Here is a 23,853-nt window from a genome sequence, read left to right as displayed (position 1 = left end):
GCCCACGTGGCAGGAGGCAGGGGCTCTTGTCAGTGTGTGGGAGATGCTGATGGAGATCTCAGTGGAAAACTCACTGGTACTCGACGAGCACACCCATGCAGCGTCAGGGTCAGTCCAGTCGGAAGCAATGGCAACTCGCTCCATCCCCTTGCCCTGGGCCCCCGCCCACATCCTCTGCAGCCAGGCGGGGGGGGGGGGGGGGGGGGGAAGGGGGGGGAAGGGGAGGAGCCCCTGGGTCCTCATCTTCTCGTGCATGCAAATGAGAAGAGACAATAACCCCGCTCATCTCCTTCTGTCCTGCATCTTTCCTCCCCCGATCCCTTCTCCAAGTCCTCCATGAGGGTTCGCTAGGTGACAGCGCCCTGAGAGGGACATGCCAGGGCACCAAGAAGGGTGGGGGTGGGGGGGCCTTACATGGACCCCAATCCACACAAGGATGCTAGAGATAAGGGAGACTTGACTATCCCCATTTCAAATGAGAACAACGGAGGCCAGAGAGGTTATTAAAGAGTGGAACTCAAGTTTGAAACCAAGTTTATCTGGCTTCAGAGACCACTTCTCCCTGAGCTCCTTGACTTCCACTGGGGGGAGATGAGAGCCAGACATCCCGTACTAGACGGGAAGAACTAGACAGGTCTCTGGTGGGAAGGCACGTGGAGACGTGCGCGAGGAATGGCGGCATTGGCTGTTACCTCTCTTTGTGTCTTGTCATCTTTCCATCCAACAATCCATTCACCGGATTCGGTCAAATGGACGTTTTGACCACCCTCCCTTATTCGTCCTTGGCTTTCTCACATCCCGGCTCCTGCAATTCCTTCTCCCATCTCTGGAACTGGGCAGGTAACTCAAACAAAAAAACAAGAGCCCAGCCAGTGTGGCTCAGTGGTTGAGCATCAACTCATGCACCAGGAGATCCAGGTTGGATTCCTAGTCGGCACATGCCCAGGTTTTGGGCTCGGTCCCCAGTAGGAGGCATGGAGGAGGCAGCCTTTCAATGTTGATGTTGATGTTTCTATCTCCCTCTCTGTTCCTCCCTCTCTAAAATCCATTTTTTTAAAAGACATATTTAAAAGAAAAAAAAGAAAGAGAAAAATAAAAAACAAGAACATTGGCTCAAACCCTTGACCTAGCACTTAGGAGCTGAGTAGCCTTGGGAAAATTGCATCATTTTTTTACCCTCAGTTTCCTTTTCTGTCGACCAAGAGCTGAGTGGTTCCACCTTACAGAGTTTCTGTGTGAATTACGTGACCCTCCCACCCTATGAGCTTCGGGTCTGAGGACACCGCCGGTAGTTTAGCCCTGACACAGCTCGCGCTCAGTGGCCGAGAGATGGAGCTTTGGCACTCGTCTCTTCACTCAAACCACAGACCACACCACTCCCCCAAACACTTTCCAGTGCACCCCGTTCTTCTGAGCAGTTTACTCCACAGCCTGGTTAAGTTCAGGGTGCGGACAAGGACTGAGCTTCTCCAAGGTACTAAACCCCTAGCACCCCAAGCTTTCCACATGCGGGAATTCTGCCTGCTAGGACTGCCCTCATAGCCCAGGGGCACAGAAGGCTGGTGGCTGGATCCAGCCCAGCTCCACCACACCCCTCCGACACTGCGAGTCATCTGGTGACCCTGCACTTCAGGGACATCCTCTTATCACCTCTCCTTGTCCTTTTCCGCTCTCTCGTGGCAGAAAATGAAAGAGCGTGAACTTGGAGATCAAAAGCACCCGGACTTAAGAATGGCTCTGTGCTCCTCTCTAGCTATGGGGTTTGGGTAGATTATTCCTTATCACTGGTTTTATGGCTTTAATGATTGACTTCATACATTTGTAAAATACCGTAGTAAGTACTCAAATATGACTTGTTTTTTCTTATTTTTTTCTCATAAGATCATTGAGCAAGGTCCAAAATTCTTTACAGCTGAACTCATCCCAATTCAGACATGTTAGATAAAAAAAATTTTATTTAAATGTGTCTGGCACATAATGGGAGTCAATAGACATCAATTGTTGCTACTATTATCATATTATCATCATCGTTATCATCATAGTGCTCATCATCTGCTGTTTGTGGAGCCTCTCAGATATGCTAAAACTTGTACCAGGCACTTAAAAAAAAAAAAAAGCTATTCTAATCACTGTGACCCTACAATGGGGCATAATTACCCTCCTTTTCTGCAGACAGGAGCACCGCAGCTCAAGAGGCAGAGTAGGTGGTTCAGGGCCATGCAGCTAGAGGCCAAATCAGGACTAATTGGATCTAACCAACTTCAGTCCTCTTCTAAGACTTCGGTGAATGAGAAATAGAGTAACGCTAAGCAGGCAGTGTGATCCCTGCCCTCCCACGGGAGCCATTGGAGACAGAGGGTGCCTCAAGCAAGAGCCGCTGCTGCAGTTTTAGACGTTAAAAAGCTAAGAAAGAGCTGAAACCTGGGTCAGAGCAGGCGTGGGCTACGAATGAAGGAGTGGAGAATGAAGGGGGACTGTCAGGAGCGTGGACAGGAGGGGACAGGGATGGGCGGGAATGCTGGGGAGTGACACCAGATATTGACTGAGCTTCTACTGTGCTCGCGCCCAGGGCTGGACATACATCCATTCATCCCATCTTACCGGAAGGAAGTGTGGTCACACAAATGACTGAGAGTGGAAACCGAGGGTAAGGGGCGGGGCATATCCAGGAAGTGGGTCTACTTCAGTACATCACCTGGAAGTCCATCTGTACTGAGGACTCCCAAAGGAGAAAAGACCAGGCCACCCTCACCCCAAAAGCACAATACTGTTTCCCTCTGCGTTTCGTTTTGTTCTCATTGGTCTGTGCAGCCTGGGAGGTGAGCTGCACACACAGAACAAAGGTCTCATTCATCCCGGATGCAATATGGTGGATCTCCATGTGACTTCCTCGTCCCCTCCACCAGCCCACCTTCACAGAGCTCCTATTGTGTGGCTCCTGTCCTGGATTCTGGGACACAAAGAGCAATAACCCCAGAGGCCCTGCCTTCAAGCTGTTCTCATGCGGCTCCTGAGTTCACATTAAATGCTAGACTATTGCCAAGCCAATATAAGGAAGAGGGCGGTGAATCTCAATTGTAACACGGAGCAAATTCAGCTAAACTAAGCTTCATTGTCTACTTTCCTCGGCTGTCCAATCTGTAACCCACTGACCAGCTATAAATACTTGTAATTATTTTCTTTCATCATGCCCAAAACCACTAATTAGAGTAATTACTGCAAAGTATAGTTAGCGTGAATCAAGCTGGCAGGAAGTAAATCATACCCTAGTTCCCCGGTTTGGCTTCCTGCTGAATGCCTTCGTCTTCTCCTGGTTGGTTTCCCTGGCCAGACCCACCCAATCTGCTAAAACGTTGGAATTATCTGACTAGGCCACGCCCTCCTAACCTCTCTGACGTTGGGCCCGGTAAATTTTGAAAGTGAACGAGTATTCCCGTAGATTCAGCCTGGCCGGTCCAATCTCTGATCAATTCCAGCCCCCCTCCTCCCCTGCAACCACCTGTGCTGTCTTCTTGACTAGGTCCAGGTTATGGCCTGTATCCCAGGCCCGAAGCTTCAGTGTCTGTTGCCTTGTCATGAGAATCCCATTAGTGTGAACATTTATTTTTTTAAAAACGTTGCCCCTGGCGCACAAAGAGCAATGGCTTTGGTGTAGTAAAAAGGTCGCCGCTGGCAGACCCGTTCTCCAGCTGCCGCTCACTGTGGGGCGTGGACAAGGCTCTTCCACCTGCCGACCCCGGGCTTCCCCAGGTGGAGATGAAGGCTAGCGCCCATCCCGGGGGATGAGTAGGGTGTGGACCTGAGGGTGGGTGCTCCCTTGTTGAAGCTGAATGTGTGTACTCTGTCCGGCTCTGACTGTAGTTCAAAGAAGTGGTAGAGAACATCATGAAAGAAACTCATCCCCTGGTGGACACTCCAATGTCAAGTTCGTGGGTATTGAGGGGCTCCTGTCATGCTGTGTTGTTTTTGATGGGTTTATTTGATCCAGAAATCAACCTGTCTTCTCAATCACCTGCCATCGTGCCCTTTAGGCCGTAATAGGTCTACTCATTCCTTCCTCACCCCCATGCTTGCCTCCCTCCCCCTATGACTCACTGGGTGCTACTCCGCCCCTCCCTGCTCCCTCAGAGCAGGGCCAGCTGTACATGGGTAGTGACAGGGTGGGAGCAAACTCAGAAACAAATTTACCACGAAGTCAACGAAACTAAAATTGCAGGGCCCCTCACTGGGACAGGTCCCTTCCTACGCCTTGAACCTCGTTGTATTCATAACTTTGCTTCCTCTCATGGGCTGCACTGTGTCCTCCCAAGTCACATGGAAGCTCTAACCCCCCGGACCTCAGAATGTGAGCGTATTCAGAGATCGGGTCTTTAAAGAGGCAACTGCGTTAAAACCAGGCCATCGGGGTGGCACTATCCAGTCTGACCGGGGCCCTTAGAAGAAGAGGAGATTAGGGCACATACACACCCACACACAAGACCACGTGAAGACAGAGAGCCCTCAGGAGACAGCAGCCCTGCTGACACTGTGACCGTGACCTCCAGCCTCCAGCACGCCGGGGAAGTGAATGTCCACTGTTTCAGACACCCAGTCGGTGGTGTGTTGCTCGGCAGCCCTAGCAGACGAATGCACCTTCTTTTTAAATGGTCACCCCAAACTCAAAGCCTCCGCCCCTGCCCTGGCCACACTGTACACCCGCGACAGACTGGCTAACACTTGGGTGGCATCGGTGCCCCATCAGAACGGGCCTGGGAGGAGTGGCGGTGAGGGAATTGTGGGTCCAAACAAGAGATTCACGAAGGGATGGGAGAGGAACTCCTGAGGCCAAGGGCTGAGGCTCCGTCTGAGCCTTCCCATCCTGGGGGCCCTTGTTCCTGCGCCCTGTGTCCCGCCCCCTCCCTTCCAGCTTCTGGTCAGCTCAGCCAATGCCTGCGAGATGCCAGGTGGCCCGGTACCTACCCCTGCGTGAGCTCTCTTCCCCTGAGCCTCTGAGCAGGAAGGACAGGTAGGGCCCGACCTGGGCTCACACGGAAGTGGCAACTGCAGAAAACCAAAGCCATTTCTGGAGGACAACCTCAGGTGCCCAGCTCACAGGGCCAGGGGCAGCCTAGAGAATTCTGATTTCAGGAAATTACAGGCCTTTTCGCTTCTCACGATATCTTATAATCATTGAAATGAGAGAGAAGCAGATGGCAGGACCTACCCAGAACTTGAAAGGGAAAAGCAGCGGGTAGAGGTTAAAAACATGCATTATTTATTTCTCCGGGGGGAAAGTAATTTTAAAATGCAGGACAGCTGACACTGGGTGGCACAGCACGCGACATCACTTTCTCCACCTCGGATAGCGCCCTCAGGACCGGCCGAAGCAGTGGCCTCCCTGTTAAGTAGCTGAGGAAGCCGAGACCCGCGCGTACATGGTCAGGAACACCATGAAGGCCTGGCCCTTTCCATCCAGACGCCTTTCCTGGTATCGGAGCTGCATCCCTGTGCAGGCGCCCTCCTCCGGGGACCATGAACTACTGCGCGCTGACTCTTTGTAATGAGACAAATATACAGCGATTGTTTAACCGAAAGCATGTCAAGGGGCCTGTATGTCCTCGATTCAGGACAAGGACGACCTTTGCCAACACCCTGAGCTGGAGCCTCCCGGGTGGAGACTGAGTCTTGTTTTTCTCTGGCTCACCCCGTACAGTGCGAGCTCCGCCAAAGCTGCCCTAAACATTTGCGGAGCCCGGCTCTCCGGGCCTGCACCTCAGCTTTGAGCCTCCACCCCCACTGCTCTGCTCCCGGAACGCTGTCCCCTTCCCAGACCTGGGCCTGGCTTGGTGCTCACCACAAGGCTGAGAACCCTGCTGCCTCTGGTCCGGGCAACTGCTCAGGTGAGCCTCGCCCCGCTTCACCTGCGCAGCATCCCCTGGTCGGGGCCCGCCTTCTCCCTGGCAACCCTGGCGGCTCCGGTATCTCCGTCATGACTAAGCCAACCACCCACTCTGGCACTCCCAAAGGGACCCTCCTTGATAATGGGAATAAAAATAACTGTATCAACTGAGTCCCTGCTATGAGACAAGTACTAGAGAAAGAGTTCCTGTCTGCCATCTCAATCAACCCCCACTGTGCCTCTGCTATTGTAAATGCTGCCTCCTGGGGGCCCTGGGTTGAGTACTATGATCCTCATTGTATTGATACAGAAACTGAGGCCCAGGGAAGTTCGGGAATGTGGCTTAGGGACAGACAGCTCAGGGCAGAGAGCAATTCCTTAGGCGCCTCAGGGACTTTACAGGAACGGAGCTGAAGGTCTGCTGTGCCTTCATCAAACCCCACACTTGGTCTTGAGCTGGCCCAGCGCTCAGACCCCAGGCTCTCCGGCCCCGAGTGATGCTTCACCCTGCTCGCCCTGCTGTCTCTCTGCAGAGAGGGCTCAGGCAAGGTGATGGTTTCCGGGCGTGACAAGGATAAACTGAGTCTGGGGTTCTGCTCAGACCTCTCAACAGGGCCAAGTCCAGTAGGCCAGCCACATGGCTTGTCTGGGAGGAAACACATGGCTCAGGGAGGGAGGGGGAGAGAGAGAGGAAAGCCGGGTACCCAGGCATGAGCACGGACCAGGACAGCGTGCCCCTGATGCATTTCCTCCAGTGCTAACATGTTGTTCTCGATTTAATGGCTCACTTGGACATAGGATGACCCTCCCTGAGCCTCATCCTAAAGGACCCACGAGGTCCCAAGATCTCCTTTGCCCCAGATACCTGGGGCAGCCTCAGGATCCAGCAGACTTCACTCCCAAGTATTGAGACAATCATGTACACCCACTTCATTGGCCAGAGGCCTGAGTGGAAAATTTGACTTAAAAACATTATAGTTATAGCTTCCCCCCCCCCCCCCCCAGCTTTGCCTGCGGGGAACCTGGAAGTACCATCGCAAGGGCCCGCAGTCCAGCAGGGCTCCTTGCAAACAAGGACAAAACCATGATGATTCATACCTTTCTTCCCAGATGTGAGCCCCGAAGGCCTGCCAAGGTCTGGTTTGGGTTTTTTATGGAGGGAGTAACCCGGCCACACCCCAGGAGCTTGGCTCACTCCCCCGTGGAGCCGAGTCTTGGTCAATGTTTTATGTTTGCAGATCTTGGAGCTTGATGAGCTGTGACGATGTTTGCCCATGGCAGCCCATCCCGTGTGCTTGGGGTTTGGGCACTGCTCACACACCAGTGGCATTTCACCACATGACACACCAGTAAACGTAGATAGCATGACTTTTGGCAGGTTCAAGAGCTTCGTTATGGTTGTTATCATGGCGGGTTGTGTTTATTGTTTTATAAAGCCCACAAAATTATTGTTACGCTTTTCACACAACAATACCAACAATAACAACAATTAGAAGTTTTTGAGCTGAGTTCAGAAGGTCTGGGAACAAGACCCAGCTCTGGCATTTACTAGCTTTATAACCAGGAGGAAATCAGGAAACCTCTCTGAGTCTCCGTTTTCTCATCTGTACAATGGGCTAACACTCATCATCACGGGTTGAATGCATGCCCTCCCTGCCTCTCTTATATGCTATAGGGCTAAAAGTCAACACATTCATGAACAAACAATGAAAATTGCTACTCATTCTAGGAATGTAACATATACCATTTTTCTCGAATTTGAACCCAACAGGAGTATATACACTAGGTCAGGTGACATGTGGATAAATTGGGTGTGTCACAGAAACGCCTCTCACCAGACAGCCAACCTACAAGGCTGTACGAACCTAAATTATTGACCCCCCTTCTATGCCCCAGATACCTCTAGGCACTGAGAATTCTCACAGTTTAGACTTCATGAATAACTGGAATGAAACGTGCAAAGCTGCCGGGGAGGAATGGCTCATGAGCTGGGAGAAACGGGAAGTGCTTCTCAAAGGCGGGCAATGAGCTGGATGCTGACAGGTAAGGAGAAATGTGCTCACAGAGCAAGCATGTTGCTGTGTAAAACACCCAGAAAGAGACCGCCCAGGCCTTTCAGAGGAGGGGGTTCTAATAGACGCGGACGTTCTTGCTGAGTTGGTTGGGAGACGAAAGACGGTGTACCCTGGGAATCCCAACCACCTCACACTTGGTGGGTACAGAGGACAGGAGAGATGTAGAGGAGAGGGGATAGGAGGTGGTAAGGTGGAAGGGTTGGGGGTGAGAGGTGTTGATAAAGAAAGACATGGGCCGGAAAGGTTTCACCCATTCAGGAGGGAAGGAAAGAGCTGGCACCACCTTCCTCTTTGGTATTTCCCCCTTTAGCTCAATTCCTTGACAAATGGCAACTCACTCAACAGAGTCCGCTTTCTCACATGGCAAAGGAGAAGCCAACTGTCAAGAACTATTGAAATGTTATTGCCATTACCACGATGGGTGGTAGGTCTCCGGCAGATTCATGACTGGCCTCGCAGTCCAGTGGCCTTGGTTAGTGTTGCCAAGGTGACATGATCTACAGGAAGGTTCAGGTTTCAGAGTGGCCGAGTATTTTTATCGTTCGATTTCTGCATGCTAATTGGTGGCTTTCGAACCATCTTCTCATTCTCATTTTCTCCAGCTGAAAAATATACTTTGGCATGAGAATGGGCAGCTCGGGCTCATTCCCTGGGCCTCGTTCCCGCTGGTGGATGAAGTGTCTTATCCTTAAACGAGAACCATCTGTGTCAAATGACTGGGAGGCACAAAAATCGCCAGAACCACAAAATTCCAGCTTGGGATTTGGCTTTCTGGCAACAAAAGAATAAAAACTCAGCTCCTATTTCCCCCAAGTATTTCCTTCTCCACGGTCTGGTCTAACTTCAGTGCTCCATTAGGAAGCCCTGATGCTTGTGTGTGCACTTTCAGCTGCCTTTGGAGATATGGCTGGAATGCACACCAAGGTCATGGTCTTGGCTGGACAAACTCCATAAATCCTGGCTCATTCCTACACAGGTGTGGGGAAGAAACAGAAGACATTTTTCTGTGTTTAGGCCTTGCCAAGACCCAACTATGATTTGTTTTCTTCCACAGAAGGTGTCTATTAAGACACTTGAAGTGAATCCAGAGAGACGCAAACCATCCACTATGAAAATACCGTTGCCCAGTATCCTTCAAGAATGGCCAGCAAGGTTCCGCACACAGCATCTGCCCACATCGTTATCACCGGGGGCCGCCATGTGCATCACCTGAGAAAGACCACAGTTTGCCCCGACCAGATGGGGTGGGGCCAAGATATTTAGAGAGATGAGTGGAGTGTTGGAAAATGCGCTCCCCTCTACACCACAGGAAGGCTGAAAGATCCAGCCCAAACCAGAGCTCGCTCAAGCGTCAGGAGATGAAAATAATGTGGTTTGGGTGCACAAACGTTTTTAGCTATAAATACCCTTCTGATTGTTCCAATGCATTGAGCCAAAACCTAAATGCTGTGAGGTTTCACTCAACCGAACGGTTCCTTTAAATAAACTCAATGCAAGGACAAAAATTACCAAGATGAAATTGAAAGAACAGAGACTCGCTCTAAATGGATGACCTGACTGAGGCGAGAAAGCATGTCCAGTCCTTGAGTAACAAGTGTTAGCTGAGGACATTCAGTGGGCCAGGTACTGGTCAAGCTCACTCAAATCCATCAATATATTAAGTCTTCCACCAGAAACCCCATGAGAAAGATGTTTGTATCCTGCACTGTAAAGATGAGGAAACTGAAGCTCCAGAATAAGAAACCAGCTCAGGATTGGAAGTCAAGTCTAATCCTAAAGGGTTAGGGTTAGCGTTAGGGTTAGAGTTAGGGTTAGGGTTAGGGTTGATTAGGGTTAGAGTTAGGGTTAAGGTTGGCTAGGGTTAGGGTTAGAATTAGGGTTAGGGTTGGCTAGGGTTAGGGTTAGAATTAGGGTTAGGGTTGGCTAGGGTTAGGGTTAGAATTAGGGTTAGGGTTGGCTAGGGTTAGGGTTAGAGTTAGGGTTAGGGTTGGCTAGGGTTAGGGTTAGAATTAGGGTTAGGGTTGGCTACGGTTAGGGTTAGAATTAGGGTTATGGTTGGCTAGGGTTAGAGTTAGAGTTAGGGTTAGGTTTAGAGTTAGAGTTAGGATTGGCCAGGATTAGGGTTATTGTTAGGGTTAGGGGCCACCGTCTTCTGCAGGACCCACTGCCCCCATTACACATGCCTGTTTCTCACTAGTGTTATCGGCAGCGATGCTGTGCCATTCTCTTTGGACTCCTCATTGCCAGGAGGTATTTGGTATATTGTTTACAGTTTCTATGGTTACCAGATGAAGTACCACCAACTTGGTGGCTTCAAACAATGGACATTTATTTTTTCACAATTCTTTAAGCCTGAAGTCCCAAATCCAGGTGTCTTCAGAGTTGTTGCTACTGGACTTCTGAGGTAGAATTCGTCCTTGCCTCTCCCCTAGCTTCTCATGGTTTACCAGAAACCCTGGGTTTTCCTTCGCTTGCAGACACGTCACCCAATCTCTGCCTCCACCTTCAGGTGGCCTTTCCTCCCTGTCCGAGGCTGAGTGTCCTCTCCTCTTCCTGTGAGGACAGCAGTCATATGGAGTTAGGGCCCACCCTAATACGGTATGAGCTCATCTTCACTGAATTACATACGTAAGAACCAGTTTCCAAATAAGACCACCTTCACAGGTACCGGGGTTAGCACTTTAACATATCTTTAGGGGGACACAGTTCATCCTGTAACAGGGATAATAAACTGATATTTCTTAAATGGACTTTTCCAGGATTTCCGATGTAACCCAGTGGCCTGAGGACCCTGGTTAGCGCCTCTCTGGACATGTTAGGTCCCTGAGTTCTGCTGCTCTGTCTTCCACCCCAGCCTGCGGAAACCAGTCAGATTGTCAAAGCTTCCACTGTGCTAGGGACCTGCCCTGATGGGGTGAGAGAAAAATCTTTCTCCCTTTTGCTATTGCCCACTCCCGTTTCCTCCAAAAACCCAGGGCATTCTTGACCACTGCAGAACAAAGACCAGGAGTTCTGGATGTTATTAAATGGAAAGAGTGAGAACATGAATATAAGAGCCACTCCTAGACCCATGAGTCAGAGCACCAGGAAGGATGCTTATAATTGTGAAGAAAAGAAAAGAAAAAACTAAGGTTTTTGCTTACCAGATTTTTAAATGCACCAATTACTTGTGTATTGCCTATTAACCAATGACTCCACAATACTAGCTTAGGCATCTACTACTCTGACTGTAGAATCCTTTGTTTTGTCTTGTTTTGTTTGAATAACTGAGTTTTCAAGAATCTGATCAGATTTACAAACACATATGTCCTTTATGACCTACCTCTGGGATAACTGTAAGTGAGGCTTTGAATACCCAAGAAGATAATATTGATAAAAACGTATAAAAAGTAGCTCATAAAGCCCAAATTAAGGAAACTACAAAAAGTGACTAGAAAAATGGAAGCCCACTTAGGCAGTAAGGAAGCATTTGCCTGCACAGTTCCCTCTGCTTTCCACCAGGTGCATGCAGCACGTGAGTAATTATAGATTAGAGAAAAGCTAAGTGAGAACCTTTCCCGGCTGGGGCCGCCCTCCTCCCATGACGCCGGGGCTTTGAAGCGTGCAGTGCCTTCCACAATGGCGAGGTCGGGGGTTATTGTTACTATTGCCTTCACTGCCCCTCCTCACAGCCACAGCTGCGCAGAAAGCAATCACTCAGGGGACAGTGCGTTGCCCTCCGGGGGCTTTGCTGTCCCTGGAAGCAGATGGTTCGCGTAAGTCCTTGGTGCTCAGAATCTACTCCAGAGACCCCGGGCTCTAAGGCTAAAATCAAGGAAGGCTTGTATTTTCCCAACGTGCAGGGAGAAGACTAAGTCAGTGAATAGACATTCCTCAGCATGAAGTTTTATTGTGTAACCTCCCTTGTGTTTGGAGCTCATTACCTTTAGCTAGCTGGTGCGTACCAGGGAGGACAAAGCCAATGAGCAAGGCGATGGCCCCACTGTTTCCACGGCACCACCCACAGGCCCCCCCGCCCCCCGCAGGCCAATCGGGGTAGTGCCAGTTTGCACTGGCATATCTAGCCTCCAGCCGGGCCCAGGGCGCTCTACAGGCAACTTCTTTACAGATGAAGCTGAAAGCCACGTGGCCTCAGAGCACGAAGCTGAGGTTTGAGCCCCAGTCTGCTGAACGCCTGTTCTAATCAACGCCACAGACAGGCGTTCTGCCATCTCTCCAAACATCACTCCACGTGGGTGGCAGCCTCAATCAGCAGCAGCCACGGTAAGAAAGGCATTGTTTCACAGAGGGGCAAGCTGAGCTTGGAGTGAGAGAGCTGGGGCTCGCCTGCTGGGTAACAGGTGGAGAAAGAGCTTAGGTCTCTGTGAGGCACTTAAAACGGTGTCTGAAGATTGGACAAAAATTCAAAGCTAGAACTATAGACGGGGGCGTTACCTTAGGGATAGATGGTCACTGGGGAGCCAGGAATGAATGGCAGGGGCCAGGAAGAATAAGTAGAGTTTTAAAGTATTTTTCTATTGATTTCAGAAAGGAAGGAAGAGGGAGAGAGAGAAACATGAATGATGAGAGAGAATCATGGATCGGCCGCCTCCTGCACACCCCTTACTGGGATTTGAGCCTGCGAACCGGGCATGCGGCCTGACTGGGAATCGAACTGTGACTTCCTGGTTCATAGGTCGACGCTCAACCACTGAGCCACACCGGCCAGGCAGAATAAGTAGAGTTTAAAGAGAGGAGGCTGTAGGCATAAGAACCCAGGGCAGGACAACGGACCTGCTGGTGGAACATAAAGACTTAGTGCCCAGCGCACCTCGATAATGTCAGTTTCAGGCACCAGCCGATGCGGGGCAGAGGGGCCGCGTGCTCTCTCGGATTGTTGCATCTCGCACTTTCTGCATCACACAAATTTGCTCTGCAATAAGCTATCCAGGATGTGCGTGTTCTGCTGGCTGGGATCCAGTGTGGACTCAGCATTCCCCAGGGAGTTAACAACCACGTCTGTATTTTGGTTCTGTCCTTATTACTTGTCTGAAAATAGCCTCCAGCAACTTCTGCTGGTCTTTCTGAATGTGATGCTGAGAATAATCGCAGATGAGTATCCGTTTCCACACGTTGTTTCTCCCAGGAAGAATGAGGGTGGGGGGTTCACACCGGCCCTGGCAGGCCCAGAGAGCAGCGCCCCTCATTTTTGTTACAGTCACGCCGCTGGTGGAGCAGGGTCAGGTAGCGGTTGGCTACTGCACATCTAGGCCTTAAGTTTACCACTGGGTCCTACTCACTCTCATGTGACAGCCAGGCCAGGTAACCAGCCATAAAAAGAAAGAGGGGTATTATTAACATTTAACAGAAATTCAAATCCTAAAAATGATGCAGAAAACAGCATGCATGGCAGAAAACCAGATTAAAATGGGGAGGAAAATATGCACAAAAAATGAATCTCCAATATCTGATGACTCAATGAAATGTCAGAAAAGAAAGGACTTCTCTGTTGGGGTCCATTCCGATCCTGGGAAGTCCATCAGGCAGGGCCCAGTGGAATGTTGGGAAACTTGGACCAAAAAAAGGTCTCCTTGCCCCTTAGCTGGGGGGAGAGTGAAGGATGGGGAGGCACCATTCACCACAGAGAAGATGTTTAAGATTAGTGTGGAGGTTACGGTAGTGCACATGTAACAGACATCTATCGAGCGCCCACTCTGTACCAAGTGCCCACTAGGCAGCACCCACGGCATCCATAGGCCCGGAATCACGCAGATAACATGGGTGACGAATGCCGGCCTCCGTGTGACTGTGCAGCCTGAGCAATACCGGTAAGGTGCTCAGCCCCGTGCCCGGCCCAGGTCCCGGCCCAGGTGGTAAATCTGGCTTTAATGCTGACTTTCTTTTCATCCGGCAGGTTCCTCCAGCTGTGAGTCTGTCCCCCTCCTCGCCTCTCTGTGTAAGGCAGGCACCCCGTCCAGCTGCATGGACAACTGGACAAGCCCACTGCTCCACGGGGCGAAGAACTGGACAAGGGATGCACCTGTAACCAGCGAGAAACAGGAGGAAATACAAGGGCACGTGGGCGAGGCCACGGCGGGGGCTGGGGGGTCAGCGCGCCCCAAGGCTTTGTGAGCAGCAGGAGGAACTGACCCCCGCACTGTGTGTGCGCATGCGGGTCAGTGCATGGTCCAACATTCAATGTCCTGTCCCCTTGAGAGGAAACGTGGGCCCAGGCAATGATGCGGGTCAGCCTGTGACCCGGGACCTGCCCGCCACGCTGCCTGTGGCCTCTGATGAATGAATGAGAGCCAGGGAGGCCGGCCGACTGTTGCTTTTCCCTGAGAAATGACTAGGAAAGTGAATGATATTCAGGCTCACCCACCCCGAAGGCAGCTGCTCTCGGGATTAATTGGAAGGTTGGCCTGCTTCGGCCTCCCATATTTCTTCGGAAAGGGGGAAAAAGAAAATCACAAAATCATGTGACCTTCATATATGGTTCATGACCAGAAACAAATCTTCCCCGGCTGCTGTCTCCCAGAATGCTGAGGGGAAAGGAGGCCTCGGCCACACCTACAGGGCCCTGGTCGCGAGAGCCACACATGTGGTCGGACCATCAGAACAGGAGGTGAAGATGCCCGCTTGGGTTGGCAGTGACTTCTGCTCCCCTTGCCCTCTGCCCGGCCAGGTCAAGGCCTCCGAGACCAGCTGGGGAGAGAACCCTGGAGGGGAGAGACGCCTAGAAAAGTGTCTACAAAGGGAGCAGGGAAGCAGAGAGGAGCCGCAGACACGCAGGAATTTCCAGGCACTGACCCCGGCCCCCTCTTCAGAGACAGCGCACCTGAGGCCCAGGAGAAAAGGGACTTTGCCGAGATCATTCGTGGTTCGAAGTGATGGTTCTACCTTTGTGATCAGTGGTCCTGAGTCACTCTCCCCTTTGCTGTCTCTCTTTCTAGCTCCCTCTCCCAACACCAGGAACACATGCACACATGCATACACCCACACATATGCACACACACACATACACTTGCATGTGTATGCACACACGTACACACACACAGTAAAGAACTAATGAATGTGTGTTTGAGGAAAGATACACAGACCTGAATGGAATCAGCAAAGGCTCACTGGGCCTTGCATAACCTTGAACCTGAACCCCTAGGGTCATCTTCCCCGGGGGTCTTTCAATCTTGGGGTCCAACTACCCCATGCTGGCTCCTGGGAGTCACAAACACACACAGGTGATTTGCACTTGGCCCTATGACAAGGGGGGGAAATGCCAACAAATGGTTCTCACCCTTCAGAATCTTCCTTCACCAGAGAGCTGTCTGTCTGGTCTTACTACAACAACAGCAAGAATCACAATCCACTCCTGTTCTCCCAGCCTACAGGTGAAACATGTGAGGCACACAGGGGTTGAGAAACTCAACCGAAGCCCCAGGCTGCATTTTATTATGTGAGTGAAGAGCATGTGGCAAAGCTAACCTCCATACCCAGCTTGGAGACAGCCCACGAATGGCATGTGCTTGGACTAAAGGAGGGGAATCAACCAAGGGCTCCCCAAAACCTTTCTCCCCCTTGCATCTTACTGCTCCGATTTCAACCAATCGATAAAATAGTCAAGACTACATGTCAGGATGCTTTTATCCACAGAGAGATTTCCGTCTTTGACAAGAAGAAAGCTAAACCCTAATTCACTCTTCTTTTAACACAGCTTGACCTCAACTAGCCAAGAAATTTTTTTATTTTGCATTTTTCTTTTTTTTTTCTTTTTTTAAATATATTTTATTGATTTATTACAGAGAAGAAGGGAGAGGGATAGAGAGTTAGAAACATCGATGAGAGAGAAACATCCATCAGCTGCCTCCTGCACACACACACACACACACACACACACACACACACATACACACCACTGGGGATGTGCCCACAACCAAGGTACATGCCCTTGACCGGGATCGAACCTGGGACCCCTCACTCCGCAGGCCGACTCTCTATTCACTGAGCCAAACCAGTTAGGGCTAGTATGCATTTTTCTACTGAGGACATCTTTGTAGCTGAGAAGCCCACCCCTGGCTACATGCACGCGGCCGCAGAAAGCCCACTGCGGTGTGTGGCTCCGTGCATCCCGGCCCTGGCTCTGTCATTTCCCTCTCCACCGTGCTGCAGGCCGGGGAGCCCAGGGGAGAGGCCACCCAGCCCAACTTCCTATGACGTCATCCGCATGGAATGTGGATTCAGGGTTTGCCAGGACTTTCTGCTTAAGCCCTGTTTTATTGAAGTTTCTATTATTCTTAGAGGCTGGAATCTCACCCGCGGTTGCTTGGAATCTAGGCTTCGGTTGGATTATTGAAGGGACACGGCAAACAGAGCCTCCTAAAAGCTGAACTCAGCGAATGGTGAAGCCAAAGCCGTCCTGCCCCCGGGCTGCTGTGAGTCTTCACGCTCATTAAAGATCGCCAGCACTCAGCAGCCCTTGGGTTTACGTAACCTAAGCCATGTGCACTGAACGCGCGTGTGCGTTATATAACAAGCGTCCACGTGACTTGGTTGAAATAGGGCAGGTAAGTCAGACGTTGAAAACCGGAAGACAAGGGCTCCCCACAGCTTTAAATATATGTTGTTTACATTCATAACAAGGGGATAGTTGGGAGTGGCTTTTTATGTCCTCTCCAACAATAACAGACAGAACCGAGTGTCCACCAAATGCCAGCCCGTCCTGTTGACCCATCCATGGGACAGAGGGCGTTAGTCATGACAGAGGGACTCAACGTGAGAGTTCAATGAAAATCATCGCCAAGAGGCTCACCAAGTGGGTGCTCCACTAAGGATGGCCTCCTGGCCCGCTGTCCTTGGCTGGTACCTACTCCTCCCAGAGAGCCAGGGAATGCGGTGTCCTTACCTCCCCATCCAGAGGGGAGGAGACTGGGGCCCATGCCCACCTGGCATTGCTCTTAAGGGTAGAGGTTTAACAGTATCTATATTTTAAAGATCAGGATTCTAAGTCCTGAAGGTCAGCAATGTGCCCACAGCCACAAAGCCACGCAGCAGTTGTGTGAGGCCAGGACGTGGGTAGGTATTTGACACAACACCTCCAATAAGGAGTTAATATCCCAAATATATAAAGAACTGATAAAGCTCAACGCCAAATAAGCAAACAATTCAATTTCGTGCACGAGTCCTCAGAGGCACGGCTCTGTTTTGCCACGGCGCAGGTCATCCCACGTGCGGTCTGCACAGGTCTTCCGACTGCTCTGCTGTTCCTCCTGGCTGCCTGCCAGCTGGCACTCTCCCTGCTAATTAGCACCTCGACCACAGTACAGCAGGGGGAAGGCAAGGGGGGGGCCTCGCTGCGCAGCTGAATTGTGTGGTTGAAGAGCTTTGGGAGAAAGATGAAAAAGGAAATAAAAGTTTGGCAAAGGAAGCGGTGTCACATCTAAGCGGGGACATGAGTGCTTTAAACTGTATTTGGACTTCAGTTGTCTATTATCCTGGCCTCCCACGAATAGGTCATTGAGAATGGATCGTTAGACTTAAGAAGTTTTCTGGTCTTCGGGGAGACTGAAGTTCATTGGTATGCTGAGGCACGGAGAATGTTTCTCAAAATCGTAACAGAATTCCCACTTCCCTTGGCCACGACCAGCAAGCAAACGGCACTGCCCGAGGCCTATGATGTCTTTCACGGGCAGAGAGCTGCATGTGCAATAGTGTTTGCTCATGCTGAGGGAGAACAACCGGCATTCTCTACCTAGAAGGGGCTTCAGAGGAAGAGATTCGATCGGTCGCTGGGGACTATAGGTCGGACTCCCCATGTTCCCACTCAGGCAAGTCCACATTAGCCCGGACCAAGAACCCACTGGTAGGAGAGGTAGTGTCTACTTTTGAAACTGGTTTGCCCACCGACAAAACAAAAAGGCAACCAACAGAATGGGAAAAGATATTTGCAAACAACACCTCCCATAAGGGGTTAATATGCAAACTATATAAAGAACTCATAAAACTCAACAACAAATAAGCACACAATCCAATTTAAAACGGGCGAAGCACCTGAACAGACACTTCTCCCAAGAAGACCTACAAATGGCCAACAGATATATGAAAGGTGCTCAACCTCACTAGCTCTTAGGGAAATACAAATCAAAGCTGCATGAGACGCTACTTCACACCTCTTACAATGGCAATGTTCAATAAGACAAGCAATAACAAGCGTTGGAGAGGTTGTGAAGAAAAAGGAACCCTCCTTCACTGCTGGTGGGAATGTAAACTGGTACAGCCACTATGGAAAAAAGTAGGGTACGGCAGTTCCTCAAAAAATTAATACAGTTACCATATGACAAATGCCTTCTTCTGAGTATCTATCCGAAAATGTTGAAAACATGTATTCTTAAAGCTATATGTACCCTTGTGTTCACTGCAGCATTAGTCACAGTGGCCAAGATGTGGAAGCAACCTGAGTGTCCTTGAGAATATCATGCTCAGTGAAATAAGTCAGACTGAAAAAGTCAAGAACCAGATCGTTTCACTCACGTGTAGGATGTAAAACTGAAAACAACAAATGAACAAACAAGAAAAACAAGTAAAGAGAAACTCACAGTCGGACAATAATATGGTGGTTACCTGCTGGCGGGGCGGGGGGGGGGGGTGTCTTAATCCAGCATCTAAAAGGGTTCAGGAATCTGGAGAAGGCGCTGCATGTAAATTAATCAAGAGTCCAGAGACGAAACATACTTTTGGAAGGCATTTTGGGGAGCCAGAGAAGACTTAGCTAAAGAAACCAAGTTCTCCTGTCTCTCTGGACCCCTTGCTTTTTATTAACACAAATTGTCCTAAGGCAAGGTAGATATACACATCAAAGGCCAAGGTTTAGTACACAGAATCCATTGTCAGATTGGGGGAAATGCCTTCGGCTGTTCAGGTGTTTGGCCAGTAGGAGGCAATAACATGTAGATTGAAATGCCCTCAGCTGTCTGGCAGCAAGCAATCATTTATGCATCCTTTTCAGGTTTGGGGAAATGCCCTCAGCCACTCCAGATGATTCAGCCCTGCTGACATGCTGGAATTAGCTTCCGGCAGTGGTTACCAGAGGGAAGGTGGAGGATGGGGAGGTACTTAAGGGTAAAGGGCGTCAAATATATGTGATGGAAGATGATTGACACAATGCAATAGGAAGATCATGTGCCATAGAAATGTGCACTTGAAACCTATACAATTATATTAACCAAAGTCACCCCAAAACATTTATTTTTAAAAAAGAAAGAAACTCGGTTGCAACGGAGATGAGAGAAATCACTCGAATTAATTTTCAAAGTACAGCAAACATCTACATTGACTTTCGGCTTGATGCAGTCTACTCACCTTTTGTTTTCAGTTAAGCCCTTAGAGATCATCTTGTCTATTACAGCCAACTAACTAACAAGTGCTACAATACTTGTAAAGCCCAACCCCGTTAAACTAGGGGAAGCAGCCCTCTCCAGGGCATTCCAGAAAGCAGTCTGGCAAAGCATAGCAAAGGTCTTTAAAATGCTCATAACCCTTTGATTTAATAACTGCACTTCTTAAAGTCCATTCTTATGAAACAACTTTAAACTGCAAATAAATAGGTTTCTTGTGGTATTTACATAGATGATGGGCAAAATTGGAAACAGTGAATGTTCCCAAAGTGGGCCTGGTTAAATTCATTAATTCAATACATATTTATTGTTCAGCCACTCAGTACAGACATTGTTCTAAGTCAGGCGTCCTCAAACTACGGCCCGCGGGCCACATGCGGGTGTTTTTGCCGTTTTGTTTTTTTACTTCAAAATAAGATATGTGCAGTGTGCATAGGAATTTGTTCATACTTTTTTTTAAAACTATAGTCCGGCCCTCCAACGGTCTGAGGGACAGTGAACTGGCCCCCTGTTTAAAAGGTTTGAGGACCCCTGGTCTAAGTAGTTCCTAACAAGAGAGAGGAGAGAGGACGTAGGCACAGGTGTCCTAGGGGAGAGGAGGATAATGGGGGGAGCTTGGCAAGTTTTCTTCTGGTGGTTGAAGTAATGTGTGATAGAGCTCACCAGTAAAATATTTCATAGCCAGTAAAAAATGCGTCCATAAAAAATTTCAGTGAAGAGAAAAAAGGCTTACAATATAATGCTACATGAAAAAGCATTGTGCCTGTGTGTGTATGTATGAGTGTGAGTGTGAGTGTGTGTGTGTGTGTGTGTGTGTGTGTGTGTGTGTGTGTGTGAAGCTCTGAAGTGTTTAGAGATTACGTGTGCTGCTGTCTGCATCTTGCTGGGAAATGCATGAGAAATTCGGGTGGATTGTTGAACAGTAGAGGGACGGATAGATATGTGCTAACGCAAATCCAGGAAAGTGATCTGGATGGTGACTCTATGGGTGCTCACCACGCAATTCTCTCAACTTTTCTGTAGGCTTGAAAATTTTCATAGCAACATCAATAAAAAGCACATTTTATGTACATGTCTGCACAAACATGTATCTGTAGCAAAATGTTCAAAGTGGCCACCTTTCAGCGGTGATGTTACTGGTGGGAGCGCTCCCTGTCCCTACCTGCTGTGGGGAGAGTGGGGTTCATGGGGTGCCGCTGGAATGAGAATTTCTGGAGGCCCCCGCGGAAGGCTGAGGTGCTGCAGAAAGCTTTATTTCTGTGGGATTGCACCCCTAGTTTCCTGGGCCCCATTTCCCTTCGTCCCGCCGTAGAAGAAGCGTGGCGGTAGCTTCAGCAGAGCTGGGACCAAAGCCATTGCCCAGGGGTTTCCTTCCATGTTGGAGCAGCATCCCGTCCAGCATTAAGCCAGCCGAGTTTGTGTCCCTGCTGCAGCCCATCAGTCCATTTCGTGTGGGGTCTGCAGGCCACGTGGCTATAAAGGGAACATGGGCGAATGCAAGAGAGCCACACGAGCACCATGAGCCCAGAAAGAGAACACCTTTCTCTAGGGCAGTGATGGGCAACCCTTTGAGCTTGGTGTGTCAAACTTCGCCAAAAAACTGAGCATAACTCGGGTAGTGTGTCACTTTGAGGAAAAAACATTATTTTGCAAATGTTTCATCCTCAGGAGCAGCAAATGTTTCATCCACGGCACGCGGCCGCCTCAGCGGCCGCATGTCACCAAAAATGGCTACGCGTGTCAGTGCTGACACGCGTGTCATAGGTTCGCCATCACTGGTCTAGGGCCATGGTCAGCAAACTGCGGCTCGCGAGCCACATGCGGCTCTTTGGCCCCTTGAGTGTGGCTCTTCCACAAAATACCACGGCCTGGGCGAGTCTATTTTGAAGAAGTGGCGTTACAAGAAGTTTAAGTTTAAAAAATTTGACTCTCAAAAGAAATTTCAATCGTTGTCCTGTTGATATTTGGCTCTGTTGACTAATGAGTTTGCCGACCACAGGTCTAGGGGATTATGTATCCCCCAATTTTTGCAGACTTGCAATGGCCCTGCCCCCTCTAGCCAATGATCTCTGCTTCCAGGTTTGACTGACAGGCACCTTCCCTGTGTCACCCCAACTTTACTGCACATGCATTCATCTCCCCTTTGTTGGCCCCCTTCCCTTCCTGAGGAGCGTGATGTTGCAGCTTCCTGGTGAAGCTGCCCAGATGACATGCCGATAATGTCTGGCCTCCCTTCCGCTCCTTTCTATTACTAATAACTAGCTCATTACAATGGGATCAGTGCCAATAGGGGCAATTTTTTTAAACTCCATTTTACACATCCTATATAATAAAAGCCTAATATGCAAATCGACCAAACAGCAGAACAACCAGTTGGCAGGGGGCAGGGCCAGCAAGCGGGCGGTGCCAGGCCAGCAAAGTCAGGTGCCAGTGAGCAGAGGGAGTGGATGGCGATCAGGGGGCGGTGGTGACTGGTGGTAGTGGGGTGATGAGGGGGTGGGGCCGGCCTCTCGCTGGCCCATGCCCGCCGGTCACCTCCCGCAGAGGGAGGCCACCAGCAGCGCTGCCAGTCGACTCCCGCAGAGGGAGGCCACCGGTGGCAGTGGCGGGTCAATGGGAGGTGGGGCCAGCCCCTCGCTGGCCGGCGCCACCCCCTAATTGGCCTGCTGGCCACCTCCCACAGAGGGAGGCCAGACTGTGGCTTAGGCCCGCTCCTCCAGGCCTAAGCCATCAGTTGGACATCCCCCAAGGGCTCCTGGACTGCAAGAGGGCACAGGCCAGGCTGAGGGACCTTCTGAGTGCACGAATTTTTGTGCACCGGGCCTCTAGTTTACTGACACCATGCAGCCCTGATCACACCTGTCACAGTCCCACTTTCCTGGGTGTCGCTGGCCTCTTTCACCTGGAACTTCTTCTGCCTCCTTCCCCTTACCTCCAAGCCCAGGCAAGAGGACATAGAATATTCTGGGTCAAGAGAGAGGAAATAATGGCACACCTATCTAGCCCTTCCCAGGCCAGATCCCTGGCGCCTGGCTTCCAGTCTGACCCTATAGGACAATGCAGGTCACCCACCACTAAACCACACCATGCTTCTTTGTGCCTCAGAGTCTGAGCCAGATTAACCTCTGACCCCAGTCTGTTCTAGAAGAATTAAATTTTAAAAACTTGAGTAAGATCCATCTCCTGAGCCCTCATCTCCTGCCCCAAGCTTTATGTCATTTGGGGATGATTGAGAACTGGAACGTTCGCTTCTTTCCAGCCCGCCAGGGTACAGTCTGCTCTCAGAGCCTCAAAAGACGGTCACAAAGCAGTCAGACATGGACGTTTCTCTCAAAGTCTCTGCTACTCAGGCTTATCCTGGGCATCATGTCAAATATGTTTTCCAAATTTGATGCAACGAATAGGCACCATCTGCATGACAAACAGTAGCTGGTGGTTGTGCCCATTCTTATTGCTATTAAGTCAAGGCCGGGATCTTGGAAGAGCCACGGAGATGGAGCCACGGGCGTTTGCAAGTCTGGAAGGGGTCACTGCTGGCGTCTGAGTGACTATTTGCAAGGCTGCCCCAGGGCCTTCACCTCCTTCTAGGAAACAGCGGTCAGAGTCACCGGTGGTGTGTTTCTGAAATGGAAGAACAAAAGCCATTCGCTATTTTTATCAATGTCATCTTTTCTGGGCCTATCGGAGTCGATCATTTGAACTGGAGCAAAAATAAGAGCCTGCTTTTGCATTCAAAGTACACACACTCTAACTTACAACTTTTGCCAAAAAAACAAAACAAAAAACTTACAAAATAGAAAAGAACTCACTGGTTTGTAGCACAAATATGTCATTCAAACCCAAAAATTCAAAGTAACTTGTGCTTTTCCAAGTTCCACTTCTTTTTCCAAATAAACAAAGATATCTCTTCCACATTGTTTCCACCCAACTCTTGAAGCACGCCTGCTGAATTTCTCCAAGAACATATTTTATGTGTTTCCAAGTGTCGGGAAACGCCAGGAAACCAATCCAGGGAGTGAAAAAAGTTCCTAGATCTGGCTAGCGAGACAGAATAAACAACAGCCTTGCCAAGGTCCAGCCAAGGTGAAACGCGCCGTGGCCCTCAGGTGCCAGGTGACAGGCATCGGAACTGTCTTGTTTGGAATTCCCGGAGCACAGCGCCCCTGTGTGAGCAGGGCATTGCTGTGACCCCAGTGAATCCACAACCCAGGCCTCGCTTCCCTCCACCAGTGGCTTTCCTGTGCGGAGAGGACACGTTTGGGCATAAAACTGAAGGCCTGGCATGTGAGACAGAGGACCCTGGGGTCAGCCGTTCCATCAGAGGCCGAGAGGTGGCTAGCTCCCTGTGCGGCTCCCGCAGCAGAGGGTCCAGTGGCTGAGGCATGTCTCACACAGGCTGCTCTGGCCATAATAAAGCATCATGCTCATTGGATTTCCATCTGTCGGAGGAGCAAAAGCAAAGGAGGTGACCCCGGGACTGCACCCCAGACTGGGCACTGAACTCGTCCTCGGTCTAGGGGGCAGCCCCTAGAAA

The 23,853-nt window shown here is 50.2% G+C and overlaps 1 protein-coding gene across 2 annotated transcripts in view; it reads right to left on the bottom strand.

Moving 5' to 3' along the window:
* Window positions 1-23,853, bottom strand: part of LPIN1 (lipin 1) — a 124,692-nt gene that overhangs the window by 4,517 nt on the left and 96,322 nt on the right. Inside the window, exon 23 of one of the 2 annotated variants that reach the window (XR_013814626.1) lies at window positions 21,604-22,940. The exons of the other annotated variant lie outside the window; for it this stretch is intronic. The gene's annotated coding sequence lies outside the window, so the exon portion shown is untranslated. Of the gene's footprint in view, window positions 1-21,603; window positions 22,941-23,853 lie in introns of those variants that run through there. 2 annotated transcript variants of the gene reach the window in all.

The sequence above is a fragment of the Cnephaeus nilssonii genome (assembly GCF_951640355.1).
Source record: "Cnephaeus nilssonii genome assembly, chromosome: 15".
Taxonomy (NCBI): Eukaryota; Metazoa; Chordata; class Mammalia; order Chiroptera; family Vespertilionidae; genus Cnephaeus; species Cnephaeus nilssonii.
Note: the sequence above shows the minus strand (reverse complement) of the source record. Positions and strands in the feature narration are given on the sequence as shown.